Source organism: Pogoniulus pusillus, chromosome Z, assembly GCF_015220805.1.
Source record: "Pogoniulus pusillus isolate bPogPus1 chromosome Z, bPogPus1.pri, whole genome shotgun sequence".
Classification (NCBI taxonomy): domain Eukaryota; kingdom Metazoa; phylum Chordata; class Aves; order Piciformes; family Lybiidae; genus Pogoniulus; species Pogoniulus pusillus.
The window spans coordinates 106,927,356-106,944,444 of record NC_087309.1 but is presented as its reverse complement, the minus strand read 5'-3'; positions in this window follow the sequence as shown (position 1 = coordinate 106,944,444).

The following is a 17,089-nucleotide window of genomic DNA, read 5'->3' as shown; positions in this document are numbered from 1 at the left end:
TTGCTGTCTAGGCTGCACGTGCACACTGCTGGCTCATGTTGAGCTTTTCATCACCCCAGACCCCCAGGTTCTTTTCCTCAGGGCTGCTCTCAGCCATTCGCCACCCAGCCTGTATCTGTGCTTGGGATTGCACCGACCCAGGTTCAGGAACTTGTACTTGGCCTTGTTGAATGTCACAAGGTTGGCCTGGGCTTTCTGCCAAAGACAAATGTTAGAGGACCTTTGAGCTCCTAAAATCCATTCCTGAACATAAACCTCAACTTTTGGCAACCTATATCACCAGCATTTAAGTATAGCGAAGCCAAACAGAGATTGTAGTAAAATAACCTCTACTTAGATTGCTAGTTACAGCAGCAATATGCATTTTATGCAATTTTAGGTGAAAAAAAGACAACTTTCAAACTCTTTATTTAAGTCTTTCTATATCTATACATTTAGCTGCTGCTGTCAAATTCATTTTGATTTGCAAATTACTCTTTGACTTATATATTCAGTACAAACCCCTGCAATTAAATGCTTGATTTATTTTAGATCTGCAAGTGTCTACACACACACACATAGAAATACTTACACATTTGTGTAAAGATTAAACTGAATGTGTACAAATATATGTATGAGGGATACACATCAGAGGCAGTGGGTTGTTTTTTTCCCAAATTTAATAAAGTGAAAATTTAGCCTGAAGCAACAGAAAGTAATGCAAAGAACTTTGGCATTATGTTGAAGAAGAGACACCAGGATTATATATATTTTTTTTAATTCATTCTGCCTCAAATCATTAGTGCTTTCTGTGGTTTTGTAGGAAGGTTTAGGTTCAACAACCAGATTCAGACTGAGCACTCCTTAATCATAAATGTGATTTGGCTCTGTGTGCTGGATCATTGACTCACTATAACCTTACCTCAGAGAGAAAGTGAGGCACCGAGGCTGCCTGGAGCAGCACTGCAATACCACAGTATTGAGACTGGAGGACCTTGCCCGACAAAAAGTGTAATGGTACTGCTAGTGCTACTGTCTTTTAGGCTTATGGATCAGTCCTGGAGCTCAGGAAGGATTTTGCCTTCCAGCCTTGTAATCTGAGATAACATCCTTTAATGTTAAATAGTATCTTCAGTCTTTAAGCTGACAGGCATAGATATTCTACTGACATTTACAGTTAGCATACAGTAAGAAAGACCTGAAACATGAAGGACCTGAAAGTCTTGTAGTTTCCTGATGGTTTGTCACATTACACCTTCAGATCTGACCTGGATGATGCCCACTTGCACACAAAATTGACCACAGCTGGGCAAGTATACTGACAAGCCCTGCAAGTTACAAGGCATTTTGAAAATTCAGTGCTTCACTTCAAATCTAGGCTATTATCTGTTGTTCAAGTATGGTCCTTATTAGTACATCAACAATACTGAAGACCAAAAATATGGCAATTGCATCAGTCTCTTCACAGGGAAGCTACACTAAACAATAGGGCCTGGAACACAAACTCTATGAGGAGAGGATGAGGGAGATGGGGTTGTTTAGCCTGGAAAGGAGGAGGGATCGGGGAGTGGTGTGTTCCCCTGGAAATTCATGAAGAATTAGTTCAGGACCTGCTGAGCCACCTGGACACCCACAAGTCCATGGGACCAGATGAGATCCATCCCAGGGTGCTGAGAGAGCTGGCAGCTGAGCTGGCCAAGCTGCCCTCCATCATTTTCCAGCAGTCCTGGCTCACCGGAGAGGTCCCAGGAGACTGGAAAATGGCCAACGTGGTCCCCATCCACAAGAAGGGTCGGATGGAGGAACCTGGGAACTACAGACCTGTCAGCCTGACCTCAGTGCCAGGGAAACTGATGGAGCAGGTTATCTTGGGGGTGATAAGAGCACACCTGAGGGATGGCAAAGAGCTCAGGTCCAAGCAGCATGGGTTTAGGAAGGGCAGATCCTGCCTTTCTAACCTGATCTCCTTCTATGATCAGGTGAGCCGCTTGGTGGATGTGGGGAGGCCTGTGGATGTGGTCTATCTGGACTTCAGCAAGGCCTTTGACACTGTCCCCCACAGCAAACTGCTGGCTAAGCTGTCAGCCCATGGCTTGGATGGCAACACTCTGTGCTGGGTTAGGAACTGGCTGGAGGGCCGGACCCAGAGACTGGTGGTGAATGGTGCCACATCCAGCTGGTGGCCAGTCACTAGTGGTGTCCCTCAGGGATCTGTGCTGGGCCCCATCCTCTTTAACATCTTCATAGATGACCTGGATGAAGGCATGGAGTCAGTCATCAGCAAGTTTGCAGATGACACTAAGCTGGGGGCAGATGTGGCTGGGTTGGAGGGCAGAAGGGCTCTGCAGCGGGACCTTGACCGCCTGGACAGATGGGCAGAGTCCAATGGGACGGGGTTCAATAGCTCCAAGTGCAAGGTGCTGCACTTTGGCCACAGCAGCCCCATGGAGAGATACAGGCTGGGGTCGGAGTGGCTGGAGAGCAGCCAAACAGAGAGGGATCTGGGGGTACTGATTGATACCCACCTGAACATGAGCCAGCAGTGTGCCCAGGTGGCCAAGAGAGCCAGCGGCATCCTGGCCTACATCAGGAATGGTGTGGTCAGCAGGAGCAGGGAGGTCATTCTGCCCCTGTACTCTGCACTGGTCAGACCACACCTTGAGTACTGTGTTCAGTTCTGGGCCCCCCAGTTTAGGAGGGACATTGAAATGCTTGAGCGTGTCCAGAGAAGGGCGACGAGGCTGGTGAGAGGCCTTGAGCACAAGCCCTATGAGGAGAGGCTGAAGGAGCTGGGATTGTTTAGCCTGGAGAAGAGGAGGCTCAGGGGTGACCTTATTGCTGTCTACAACTACCTGAGGGGTGGTTGTGGCCAGGGGGAGGTTGCTCTCTTCTCTCAGGTGGCCAGCACCAGAATGAGAGGACACAGCCTCAAGCTACGCCAGGGAAGATTTAGGCTGGAGGTGAGGAGAAAGTTCTTCACTGAGAGAGTCATTGGACACTGGAATGGGCTGCCTGGGGAGGTGGTGGAGTCGCCGTCCCTGGGGCTGTTCAAGGCAAGGTTGGACGTGGCACTTGGTGGCATGGTCTAGCCTTGAGCTCTGTGGTAAAGGGTTGGACTTGATGATCTGTGAGGTCTCTTCCAATCCTAATAATACTGTGATACTATGATACTGTGAGGCTCAGGGATGATCTCATTGCTGTCTACAACTACTTGAAGGGAGGTTGTAGGCAGGTAGGGGTTGGTCTCTTCCCCTTGACAACCAGCAACGGAACAAGGGGACACAGTCTCAAGTTGTGCCAGGGGAGGTATAGGCTGGATGTTAGGAGGAAGTTCTTGACAGAGAGAGTGATTTGCCATTGGAATGGCTGCCCAGGGAGGTGGTGGAGTCACCATCCCTGGGGGTGTTCACGAGGAGCCTGGATGAGGCACTTACTGCTATGGTCTATTTGACTGGCTAGGGCTGGGTGCTAGGTTGGACTGGATGATCTTGGAGGTCTCTTCCAACCTGGTTGCTTCTATGATTCTATGATTCTTTATACTTGCCATTGGTTTAACAAGTCGTGTAAGAACTCTGACAACAGCGAGCAGAAACAACTGCTTTTTAAACGTCATCTATCAGAATCATGTAGTCACAAACAAACATAAACAGATAGATAGAGACCTTAAAGCATTTTTAGTGATCTCAGTGTTTACATGCATTGCATTTCACAATCAGTTTTCAGAGTTAAGCTACTTCTTTTCACAGAAAGGACATTTTGTTGTCTGAGGTTCAGCAAAAATTGTAAACTGTTACACTGGAAGTCACAGCAAGGAAGAACAAGGGCTGTCCTCAAATCAAAAGAAAAATAAATAAATAAATAAATAAATAAATAAATAAATAGAGTTTTTAAACAAGCAAACCCCACACTTATCTACAAAGATAACAGTTTTTTTAAAGCAAATATTTCTTTTAAGTTGTACAAACAGCTAATCAGATTAAATGCTTGGGATCTTTGCAAGTACAGTAACTTTTGGGTTCAGTGCAAGCCAACTTAGAAATCAGAAAACTGGTAGCAAATATTTATCAAAGCAAAGAGATTATCATAATCTGTTCTATGATAACACTGTTATCTGTTTAGCCTTTTCCTTTCTACAAATACATCTTTCTAGTCTCTACAGCCTGCAGGACACCACAGATAGTTATCAGATTCTTGCGGGATATATTGATTTAGCACTCTCCTTTGTGCTAGGTGTCCTGCAGCAGAATTAGGATAAAACCAGATGAATTAGTTGTTAGAGACTTTTACTCTTTCTCAACTTGAGCTGACCTGCTACAGGCTGCTTTAATCTTCTGTGTATGGTAGGAAATGCAGATTTTCCCCTGATGCTTTAAATGATGGTTCAGAACGCATATATACTTCTGTTTCACATCTCTGAGACTTTCAACACAGATGGCTCCCACAGAGTCTGCAGCTGTGACATGGTATGGTCATGATAAGCAAATTTTAATAGAACTGGTTTCCTGCTAAGTGCGATCACTGTGGAGTATTTTGTAGTGTTGCGGAGAGAATTTGCACTTGCTGAAAGAGTATTTCAGGAGACAATCCTCAGTCATCACATAGAGTCATAGAAAAGTCATAGAATCAACCAGGTTGGAAGACACCTCCAAGATCATCCAGTCCAACCTAGCACCCAGCCTTATCCAATCAACTAGACCATGGCACTAAGTGCCTCATCCAGTCTTTTCTCGAAAACCTCCAGGGATGGCGACTCCACCACCTCCCTGGGCAGCCCATTCCAATGCCAATCACTCTCTCTGTCAAGAACTTCCTCCTAACATCCAGCCTATACCTCCCCCAACACAACTTGAGACTGTGTCTATTGCTGTTCTATTGCTGGTTGCCTGGGAGGAGAGACCAAACCCGCCTGGCTAAAACTACTGGCTTCAGGTAGTTGTAGACAGTGATGAGGTCAGCCCTCAGCCTCCTCTTCTCCAGGCTAAACAGCCCCAGCTCCCTCAGCTTCTCCTCATAGAGTTTGTGTTCCAGGCCTTTCACCAGCTTTGTTGCCCTTCTCTGGACACATTCCAGCACCTCAACATTTTTCTTGGATTGAGGGGCCCAGAACTGGACACAGTACTTAAGATGTGGCTTGATGAGTGTTGAGTACAGGAGAAGAATATCCTCCCTTGTCCTACTGGCCACACTGATGCCACATGGCAGTAGTGTACATACACTTCAACTGGGCTGCTGGTTTTAACCCTATCTCTGGCCTACCACCCTCAGCCTCAATCGATTTGTCTCTAGTGCTGTTGTGTTTAACTCCCTCCCCGTTCCAGTCTAGTTTAAAGCCCTTTCAGAAAGCCCAGCCAGCTGATGTGCCAGGATCTTTCTCCCACTCTGAGTCAGATGTACCCCATCTGTTGCTTGCAGACCCAAGGCCTTCATAAAGTTCCCCAATATCAAAGAACCAAAAATTTTTGTTTGTGCCACCAGCCCCTGAGCCACTTGTTAATCAGGTACAATTTCTGATTCCTCTCTTGCAAGCAGCAACCCTGCTCTAGCCAAAGCAAGCCAGCTTTTGGTTGGTGGATGATGGGGATGCACCTTTGACAGCACATCACATACCACACGCCTGTTCCTAGTCTATGTTTGTAACTGAAAAGAAGGCTGGAGGCTTAGTCCCAAAGCACTACACGTAGGTGCAGGAAGCAGAGATAGGGCAGGGGAGAGATGTAGCAAAGTTGTAACAAACACAGGTATTTCTTTCTCCCTTTGGCTCTGTGTGCCTGCAGGCAGAACGCCTGCTGTGGCACGATGAGGTTGGTGAAGGCTGACATCATCACACAGTGAAGTGTGAGGTCAGCAGGTGTGACTGTGACCTCACATCCCTCACTGACTCTGTTAGGGTGTCAGCAGGGCCAGGCCCGGTCTCGTTCGTGCCTGGGACTTCTGCCGAGCAAGTCTGCGAGGTGTGGAGCCTGGAGCTAGAACAAGACCTCTGGCGGTGCTGGGCGGTACTCGGAAAGCTGCTGCCGGCAGCTCTGGGAGCCCGTCCCAAGCCACAGCCTGCGATTCCCGGCCCTGCCTGGCTCAGGCAGCCGGGCACTGGGAGACGTTCCTGCAGCAGCAGAGGTGAGCTGTGAGGGGAAATGTGCCCCTGGGGCAGCCGATCGGTGGGCGGTGGAGCTTCTTCGGAAGCCGGGAGGGACCTTTTCAAGCAGCCGGGCATTTTCTGCCTCCCCAGGACAGCGAGTGACTGGGGCCTCTCTCTTGTGCAGCGTGCGGCGGCAGGGAGGGGCAGCGTCTGTTGCTGTCCTGCGTTCTCCCCAGCCTGCGGCGAGGAGCCAACATGTCTGAGGAGACACAGCAGACCTGTCCCATCTGCTGCAGTGTCCAGAAGGGTGCTGGCATCGTCCGGCCTTGCCAGCACCAGTTCTGCCTGGGCTGCATCATGAGGTGGGCAAAACACACATCAAGCTGCCCGCTCTGCAGGGAAGAAATGGTGGCAGTGAGGTTTTCTGTGCGGGGAGAAGACGACTACCTGGAGCATTCCATCACACGCCCCGCACAGCCATCCACCAGCAGCCCGGCAGGCAGAGCTCCCGAGCGTCCGGGCAGCAGCAGCAGCAGCAGCAGCAGCCCCTACGGCCCTGAGGCGCCCCCTCCGTCCGCTCCACGCAGGATGCCTTTCCCGAGAGAGCAGGGGGCAGCAGAGACAACAGCAGCAGCCAGGGCGACGGTGGGTGGCCTCCTGCCTGAGCGCTGGGCAGTCCTCTTCCGCGACAATCGGCATCTCCTCTTGCGTGTGCTGCCCTGGCTGCGCCATGAGCTCCAGGAAATCTACGAGGGATGTTGGTGGCTCACTGCGGCAACAGAGAAACTGCTCCTGGCAGAGCTGTGCTTGAATGGGCCAGACAGGGAGGCCTTGGTCCATCGCATGCGCCCCAGCCTCCAGCAGTTTACAACAGCGCTGGTGGAAGACCTCCTCGATGTCCTCCAAGACGTGTGCAGCAGGGAGGCCGAGAAGTTGCTGTCTTCATATGCTGCTGAGCAGGAGGACAACAGACCTGCAGACAGCCACGGCCCCGCTGACTTCTGGAGAGGGACTCCTGCCCCTCCGCTGGCCTCCTCCAGCGACTCTGCAGGCTCCAGCGTGCAGGAAGAAGAACCCAGCACACCAGATGCTGCTCTCTGCAGGGGTCCTGGATGTCCCCAGTCTGTGCCTGTTCATGCACGCCAGGAGCAGCCCCAGGAGGAGCTGGGGCAGGTGCCAGTACCAGGTGCCTCTGCCCAGAACTGCAGCCACAACCCCTCCACTCCTGGCCACAGGTTGAGCCACCCAAGTGAGGGCCCTCGACGCCCCAAGAAGAGGAGAGCTACCAACACTCAGGACTGTCCCCTGCCCCACAAGAGGCCACCCCGTCGTCGGCGCTAGCAGGACTTCATCAGATGTTAGCATAGAAATGGAAAATAAAGTCTTTTTCCTTGCACAAGCCCTCTGGGTGCTGCTTTCTTCCCCTTCTCCTGCTGCCTTTCTCTGCTTCCCGCATCCCACTCTGGCATCCTCCAGCTCTGGACATGTTCCAGTATCTCAGCACCTCTCTTTAATTGATGGGCCCAGAACTGGACCCAGTACTCAAGATGTGGCCTGATCAGTTTTGAGTACAGGAGAAGAATAACCTCTCTCGTCCTACTGGCCACACTGTTCCTGATATAAGCCAGGATGCCACTGGCTCTCCTGGTTGCCTGGGCACACTGCTGGCTCATGTTCAGCCTATTGTCTACCAGTACCTCCAGGTTCCTGTCTACCTGGCTGCTTTCCAGCCACTCTGTCCCCAGCCTGTAGCACTGTTTGGGGTTGTTGTAGCCAAAGTGCAGAGCTCTGCACTTGGCCTTGTTAAATCTCATCCCGTTGGCCTCAGCCCACCCATCCAGCCAGTCAAGGTACCTCTGCAGGGCTCTCCTACCCTCCAAGAGATCAACATCTGCTCCTAGCTTGGTGTCCTCTGCAAACTTACTGATGATGGCCGCAATCTCCTGGTCCAGATCATCAATAAATATACTGAACAGGACTGGGCCCAGGACTGATCTTTGGGGGACACCACTAGTGAGTGGCTGTGAACTGGATGTGGCACCATTCACTACTGTCATCTGGACACCTACTCCTCAGATATTTATAGACATTCATAAGGTCCCCTCTCAGCCTTCTCCCTATCCTGGAGTCCTCTATACCCCAAAATTCCTCTCCCTCTGTGGTTTGAAAAGGAGAGGAAAAGGTCCAAAAAACCTGTTTCCCCCCGCTCTGTCCTGCAGGCACAAAGGCAGGGAGCAAAGCGCAAGGGGTGACCTGTGCAGATGCCCACACTGGAACCGGGCTGGGGATTGACTGTGGTCTTCACACCCAGGCAGTGGTAACTCGACTCTTTTTCTAGGAAGAGTATAAATATTGGGGTACTTCCTGCCTTGGGGTTCCTGCCTTAGAGCTCTCCCCCACCTGGATAGTTCCTGCAGAAGGAGTCCCCTGGTCCCCTGGCACTCCAAAGGACAAGCTCCTGAGGGACAGGACTGTCCCTGCTTTGGACATCTTCCCACCATAAGCACCCCCTTTATGCAGCTTGATAGGCCTTAATGAGCCTCAGTAGTCTTTTGAAAGAGAGCAAGGGGACAAGCATCTGGGCTGCCCTTTCTCACAGCCAGCCTCACTCACCTGTGAGTAAACTTTTGGCTCAGCCTGATTAATGGGGGGGAGTGCTGTGTTTAGTAGCTTCGCCTTTTCCAACTCCTGACTTCCAAAATAGTCAAATTTATCTGTGGTATCCTTGTAAGATCTTCTCAATCAAACTGAATCTGCTAATTAAAACTAAATTAATTTCTGTTTATAGTTTTGGGGGCAGGTTTTTGGGAAAACAAAATAATTCTATTTTTACCTATATTCCTGACTCGGCCACATTAATTCCCTGCCTCCACAACATTCCCCTCAGGACTAAACAGGCCCAGGTCTTTCAGCCTTTATTTACAGTTGAGATGTTCAAGTCCCTTAATCATCCCTGTAGCTTTCCTTTGGACTCACTCCAGCAGGTCCCTGTCTCTCTTGAATTGAGGAGCCCAAAAGCAGACACAGTATTCCATGTGTGGTCTCACCAGGGGGAGTAGAGGAGGAGAATATCCTAGACCTGCTGGCCACACTTTTCCTAATGCACCCCACGCTGCCATTGGCTCTCTTGGCCACAAATGCACATTGTTGACCCATGGAGAACTTGCTGTCCACTGGAACTCAAAGTCTTTCTCCACAGAGCTGCTTTCCAGCAAGATGAGTTCTAGTCGGTGCTGGTGCCTGGTGTGATTCCTCCCCATATGCAGCACTCTGCATTTGCCCTTATTGAACTTCATGAGGCTTGCCTTCTTCCAGCACTCCAGCCTGTTTGTTCAGGCCAGAACTGAATTAGGCAGAGGAGAGCCTGCATTATACCCAAGGTACCTGGCTGCTGCCACCTATACTACACATTTGAACTTAGTTACCATTTCCTGTTGGACATTTCTTGGCCAACCTCTCCCACAAGTAGTACATCCTAGACAATTATTAAATACAATGTAAATCCCCTGCAAACTGAGTTGTATAGGTCTCTACCTGCATTTGAAAAGCTGTTCTAAACATGAAAAGGAAGACTTGGCAGGGTGTGTTGGAGACCTAACTTCAAGTTACTACAGCAGATAGACTGTTAGGTAGCCATAAGTGCTGTCCACAGTGGTCTTGTGAGTAAGAGCACAAACACAGGATGGGAATAGGTGAATAAAGATACAATTTGGGTATGAAACAAGCTGAATTCTAATATAGTAACAGTGACTGGGATATTGATGCAAATGCACTGCATGCTTTAGAAGTAAGAGGAATAACAGAACATATTCTGGTGTCTGTACAACCAAAGACGTTCCCACTGAGAACTAAACCAGTAGAGCATTTCTTTACCCAATTCCCTAGAGGGAGACTACACAGAAGGCTGTTCATGCGGCATTTTCCAGATGCAATGTTGCAGTCTGTCATACTTGTTTTCCTGCTCTAAAGTAGCTGCATACATAGTCTATGAAGACACTTAGAATTTCTTTATATGCTGTTTGCAGCATGTTATCCTAAAGCCTCTGCAAATTGGAATGGATTTGATATCATAAAGAAATACAATACTTCTTGTGAAAGAACCAAATGTTGAATTTGGTATTTTGAACGCTGCCAGTAGAGGTAGGAAAGGGGTGCTCAAGCTGAGAGAGAGAAAAGTGTGCTTGTTTGTAAAACAGTCTGGAATCCAGTGTCAAGACCAGAATTTCCAGGTGCTTAGGAAAGGCCACGGTGGATAACGTTAGAAAATACACAGAAACTCTGGATGGCCATCATATTTTTAAGATGATCTGACAAGTAGTATTTTGCTGTCATGCAGCTGACATTAAAATAAATTGTATCTGATGAATGGTATTGGTTAACATTTATCATCATTGATAAAAGGATATTTCACAAAAGTCATGAAAATTTGCCTTGTAGATGTAGATGCACAGATTTTTCAAGTATTTTCAAGTGCTTTAGATTTTAATATTTTAGCAATATTAAATTCTGTTGTCTTCTCTGACTCAGTTCTGAATTATTAAAAAAAAAATCAAGCAAAGAAAATCAGCTTCCTTTCAAAATGCAGTGCAAATGTATCAACTCACAAAATTAAGTCTTAATCCAAAAGGTAAACCCACATGAATGAGGTTCTTGGTGAGATCTTATATCTTATCTCAAGTAACTGTTTCAGAGATTAACATCCTCTGCTTTGTTTTAGTGTTCCTTGATTCTGTCAGCTCATCCTTCAGCTTCAATATCACTGAAATGGTACTTTAAATCTTGTGCTATTTTTGTTTTCTCACTGCTATTGCTGCTGTCAATTCTAGTTCTTTAACAGAAAGATTTTCTTGATGTTTTTGAACATTGATACTTTCGTATTTGCTGTCTGACAGTTATAAGGAGCCTTTAAATATCCCCAAGATCTTGGCATTTTTTAACCTTTTTTTCCACCAACACATAAGTTTTCTTCTGTTCATGCTGCAACTTGCTTTTCATATTCTCACACATAGAGACAGCTCTCCTTTGTGTGGTGTTTCTATAAGAATTACAGAATGGCTGAGGTTGAAAGTTACCTCTGGGCATCACCTTGCTCAAGCACCCTGCTCAAGTAGGATAACCTAGAACAGGTTGTCCAGAACTCTGTCTATTAAGCTTCTGCAACTCTTCAATGACAGAGACTCCACAATGTCTCAATCAGCCTTGGAATGTTTTCATGATGTCCTGGGAGACAGTGTTGAAAATCTTAACCACAGTCCAGATATACAACACCCACTGTTCTCTTCCCAAATACCAAGACAGTGGTGTCATCCTAATCTGTTATCAAGTTGACCATGTATGACTGGTGAAGCCATGCTGACTACCACCCATCACCCTGTTTTCCTTCACATGCCTGGAAATGGTTTCAAGATTAGTTGAATTCTCACCTTCCCAGATGTCATGGTTTAGCAAAAGTGTCATGGTTTAGGCTGTAACCCGCCCCCCCCACACTTTTGGAAATGCCCCAGCTAACTCAGACAGACTCTGGGAATATAAATGAAGCTATTTATTTACAGCAGCACAATATACAAGCAGATATTTACAATATATATACAGTTATATACAGAAATATACAAGGTAAAAATAATACAGAAGCACAACTCCCCTCCCAGAAACCTGAATCCCCAGAAGGGGCTCTTAACCACCCCAGCACCTCCCCCTGCCCCTCTCAACCTTACCCCAATCTTGAGAAAGAATAGAGGTGCAGCCAAGAGGTTAAGAAGGAAGGTTAGTGGCAGTGAGGTTAAGGAGATGTGGCTCGGTGTGAAGCCAAAAGCAGAGTGAAGACAAAAATGGAGAATGTTATCTTATGTTTACTTCTTGTTCCCACAGTCCTCAGCGAGACTGTGAGAGGAGACATCACAATTGTTTTCATTTCACAGCCTGTTATCTAATTCTTTTCACCAAAACATTCTAGCCTGCTTCAAACTAGCACAACAAGGGCTAAACTCCCTGCTCCCTCAGCACAAGAGTTAGGGTAAAAGTAACACACAATCTCAATGCATAATTACCTTAGCATATTTGCAGAAGAAGCAGAGTGAAATACAGGGTGGGGGAACAAAAGCAAAACAAACAAACAAAAAAACCCATCATCAAACAAAACACCCAAACCAGCAGCTAATTGACTCCCACCTGTTCTGCCTCTATGCCTCCTGAAAAGAGCCAACACCCAAGAACCTGGAACTCAGAAGCAGCAACCAGAACAGGAAGCTTCCCATGTTGCAGTCTGAACTCCAGGCCCATAAGACTTTGTTTCATCTAGCACTTTCAATTTTTGAAGCTGGAATTGTATAAACAACAGCAGCAGGTTCAACTCAATCCATGATACCAGGGACTGAGGTAAACCTGGCTGGCCAGTAGTTCCCTGAATCCTCCCTTCTTTTTGAAGAAAAGAGTGGCATTTGCTTTCCTGCAATTCTCAGGTATCTCTCTCATTTCCATGATCATCCAATGTTTATTGAGACTAGCCTTGCACTGATGTCAGGAAACTCACTCAGCACACATGGATGCACTCTATCAGGATTTATGTTAAAACATAGAATCACAGAAACATTCTGGTTAGAAAAGACCCTCAAGGTCACCAAGTCCAACAGATATCCCTACTCTACAAGGTTCACCCCAAGCCATATCCCCAAGCATCACATCCAAGCAACTTTTAAACACATTCAGGGTCAGTGACTCAACCACTTCCCTGGACAGTCTACTCCAACACCTTTCACTCTTGCCATGCAAAAAACAAATCCTAACATCCAGTTCACTTCTCTATTATTTAGCCTGATCATTTTCATCAAAGAATGAGCTTTTCTTGCTCCAGTCTTTCATTTCTGAAGGCTAGTCTTAGCAGTACGGACAGAGGCAAGGAAAACATTCAGTACTTTGGCCTTTCACAAGTCTTTTGTAACCAGTTTCCCTGCCTCATTCAGTGGTCAGCACACCATTTCTCTTGTCTTTCTTTCACTTCTGATACAGAAACTTTTCTTGTTAATTTTGACAGCCCATGCTACATTAAACTCTGGATGAGCTAAGATCAACTTGAAAATTAAAAATTACTGAATATGGATCTTGAAAACTGTCTTCAGAATCCCACTTAACACTTGGAATTCTGTTAAAAATATACATAAGCAGGAAATTAATGAAGCTTTCCTAATCTTTTTCCAAACCATGGCTCTACATGCTGAGGTAGTGTCTCTATACTCCTCTCGGGTTACCTTCTTTTTGTGTTTGAGTTGTGTCAGGAGTTTGTTTTCATTTGTGCAGGCTTCCTGGCACCTTTCCTTGGAATATGTTCTTTCTGAGCTTGATGAAGGTTATTGGTGAATAACAACCATCTTTCTTGGACCCCTTCTTCTACCAGGGCCTTATCACACGAGACTATGAAGCAAGCTCCCTAAAGTTTGCTGTCTTGAGGTCTAGGTTTGTGATCTTGCTTTTTAACCTTGCTCATAGTCACTGAAGCCAAGGCTGGCCTTAAACTTCACAATCCCTACTAGCTCTTTCTGTCAGATAAACTCATAACTGCTTTATCTGTTCACAGTATAGAATAGAAAGGATACAATTATTGTTATCACTGTTATGTTATTATTTGTAATTGTTATTGATGTTCTTACCATTAATTTCTGGTAGAACAAAGATTCAAGCTAAGATTGATCTTTGTTGTTATGGGAACCCATGCAGTTTCCCTTTTAGTTTTGTTTTTTTAATTGGAGGAATGAGGTAAAGTATCATCTTCTACCAGAAGAAAAGACTGTTATCCTAGGAAAAAAAACCACCTGTTTGTTGACTCTAGCTTGTGCTGGGTGCTATTATTTCTCCAAAATTCCTAATCCTCTTCCAGGGTAGATCTAGGTTATTGTCAAAGTCAAAGAATGAAGCAGGAGAGTTGTGACCTCAAGATTTCACATCAAAGCTGAAGGAGTGAAGGTCTCATTCATGAATAGAGCTCATGCCTGTGTTCATCTTCTTCAGGTACTGAAAATGTTGACAAGGACAAAAGAGAACAGGAGAGTGTAGAAAGATCACATTATTTTCTAATATAAAGTGCAGTGAAGGGGGAAAGGACCTGAGTGTCCTAGTGGATGGTGGCTTGATCATGAGCCAGCAATGTGCTCGTGAGGCCAAGAAAGCCAATGCCATTCTGGAACATATTAGAGGCAGTGTGGTTAGTAGGTGGAGAATGTTCTCTTTACCCTCTACTCTGCCCTAGTGAGGCCATATCTGGAATATTGTTTGCTGGGCCCCCCAGTTCAAGGACAGGGACCTACTTTAAAGAGTCCATTCAGAGGCACAAAATAATGATTAAGGGAGTGGAACATCTTCCTTATGAGAAGAGACTGAGGGAACTGAGACTCTTTAGCTTGAAGAGGAGACTGAGGAGCGACCTCATTCATGTTTATAAATATGTAAAGGGTGAGTGCCAAGAGGATGGAGACAAGCTCTGCTCAGTGATACCCAATGACAGGACAAGAGGCAATGGGTGGAAGTTGAGGCATAGGAAGTTCCATGTAAAAATAAGGAAAAGTTTTTCTTCACTATGAGTGTAACAGAACTCTGGAACAGGCTGCTAATGGTTTGTGGAGTCTCTTAATCTGGAGATATTAAAAATCTGCTTGGACACATTCCTGTGTGATCTGGTTCAGGAGATCCTGCTCTGGCAGCACGGGGTGGACTGGATGATTTTTTGAGGTCTCCTCCAGTCCCTGACATTCTATGGTAAGTAGCCAATCACAAATCACGTGTGAAGATATGTCTGTGATTGCATGTACATAAACATTCAGTCTACCTAAAAATTAAACCCCAAGGGGAAGAGCTCTTTTTGCAGAGAGATCTCTACTCCTGGGACAGAGTACTCTCATTTGAAGTTGTTACAATTAAACCTTACAAAATCTTGGCCTCATTTTTTTCCCCTCAGACTTACTTTGCATGCTCATTTTAAAAATCTTTGTTCTGTCCTTTACAATGAAAAGCAAAGGTAAAAGGAGGATATTTTTGGTTCCTCTATCAGAAGTGCTTTGTATAAGAGGACTGGTGATTTGTCTAGAAATGTAAAATGCTGTTTTGACTTTAAAAGCCTCCTGCTGAAGTAGATTAGCCAGACCCACTGGGAGATGGATGATTTGGAAGGCTGGATCATTGCTGACAACCTGTGGAAGATTTTTAGTACAAAAAGGTAATGGATAAACAGCAAAAAACGTGACAGTCTATTTCTCTGGGTTTTTTTGTACCATATTACTCATGCATCTAGCAGAGCACCACCTTGCAGTATAAGCCTGTATTCATTTAGAATGATACATTTCTTATTCCTGAGGTCCTGAATTTACTCTCAAATGTAGATAAAAACAGAGGAGTAATAACATCACACATGATTTATTTTTTAATACATTCTTAATAATATTTATTGGTGAGAGAAGGAAATAATGAACCATTAGAAAATGAGAAATGGAGATCTTAAATCTTGTAGTTGGTGTAGTGGTATATGGGTGCATTTGGCTACTGGCAAGCACCTTCCAGACAGTGGCACTTGTAAAGTAATTCTCACATAATTTCACTTCTATGAACAGAAAACAGACAACTATACATCTGAAAACAAATGGATCCAGGAAGATTGGTTCTATATCAAGAAAGAACTCTTTAAGGCACAGGAACAGGCTGTCCCAATGTGCCAGAAGATGAGCTGATGACTGAGACAGACAAACTGGATGGGCAAGGAGCTTCTAAAGGAATTAAGGAAATAAAAAGAGGGAAAAAGGGGGAGGTATCCCAGGAAGAGTTTAAGGATGTTCCTAGGTCTTGTAGGGAGGCAAAAGCCCATTTAGAACTTAGGCTGGCCACTGGTGTTAAGGAGAATAAAAAATGTTTTTAAAAATGTATTAATGGCTAAAGAACAGGAAACTGCAGACCTGTCAGCCTGACCTCAGTGCCAGGCAAGATTATGGAACAGGTCATCTTGAGTGCCATCACAAAGCACCTACAGGATGGCCAAAGGATGAAGCCCAGTCAGCATGGTTTTAGGCAGGGCAAGTCCTGCCTAACCACCCTGATCCCCTTTTATGATCAGGTTACCTGCTGGGTGAATGTGGGGCAGGCTGTGGATGTAGTCTACCTGGACTTCAGCAAAGCCTTTGACACTGTCTGCCACAACAAGCTCCTGGCAAAGCTGGTAGTTCATGGCTTGGATAGATTCACTCTGATATGGGTCAAGAACTGGCTGGAGGGCCTGGCCCAGAGAATGGTGGTGAATGGTGCCACATCCAGTTGGCAGCCAGTCACTAATGGTGTCCCCCAGGAATCATGCTGGGCTTGGACTTGTTCAGTATCTTCACTGATGATCTGGATGAGGGGATTGAGTCCTGCATCAGTAAGTTTGCAGATGACACCAAGCTAGGAGCAGGTGTTGATACACTGGAGGGTAGAAGATCCCTGCAGAGGGATCTTGCCAAGTTGGCTGGGCAGGCAGAGGCCAATGGGATGAAATTTAACAATGCTAAGTGCAAGGTTCTGCATTTTGGCCACAACAAACTCAAGCTGTGCTATAGGCTGGGGACAGAGTGGCTGGAGAGCAGTCAGGCAGAAAGAAAAAGGGGACAGTTGTGCTGGAGGAGGTGTAGGCTGGATGTTAGGAGGAAGTTCTTCCCAGAGAGAGTGATTTGCTATTGGAATGAGCTGCCCAGGGAGGTGGTGGAGTTGTCATTCATGGAGGTGTTCCAGAAAAGACTGGATGAGGCACTTAGTGCCATGGCCTAGTTGACTGGATAGGGCTGGGTGATAGATTGGACTCAGTGACCTTGGAGGTCTCCTCCAAACTGGTTGATTCTATGATTCTAAAATGGAAGAGTGAAGCAGCTCACACAAGCTGGGAGGAGACTTTAGCTTGAAGGAGACTGAGAGGTGACCTCATCAGTGTTTATAAATATGTAAAGGGTGAGTGCCAAGAGGATGGAGCCAATCTCTTTTTGGTGATTCCCAATAAGAGGGACAGTGGGTGAAAGCTGAGGCATAGGA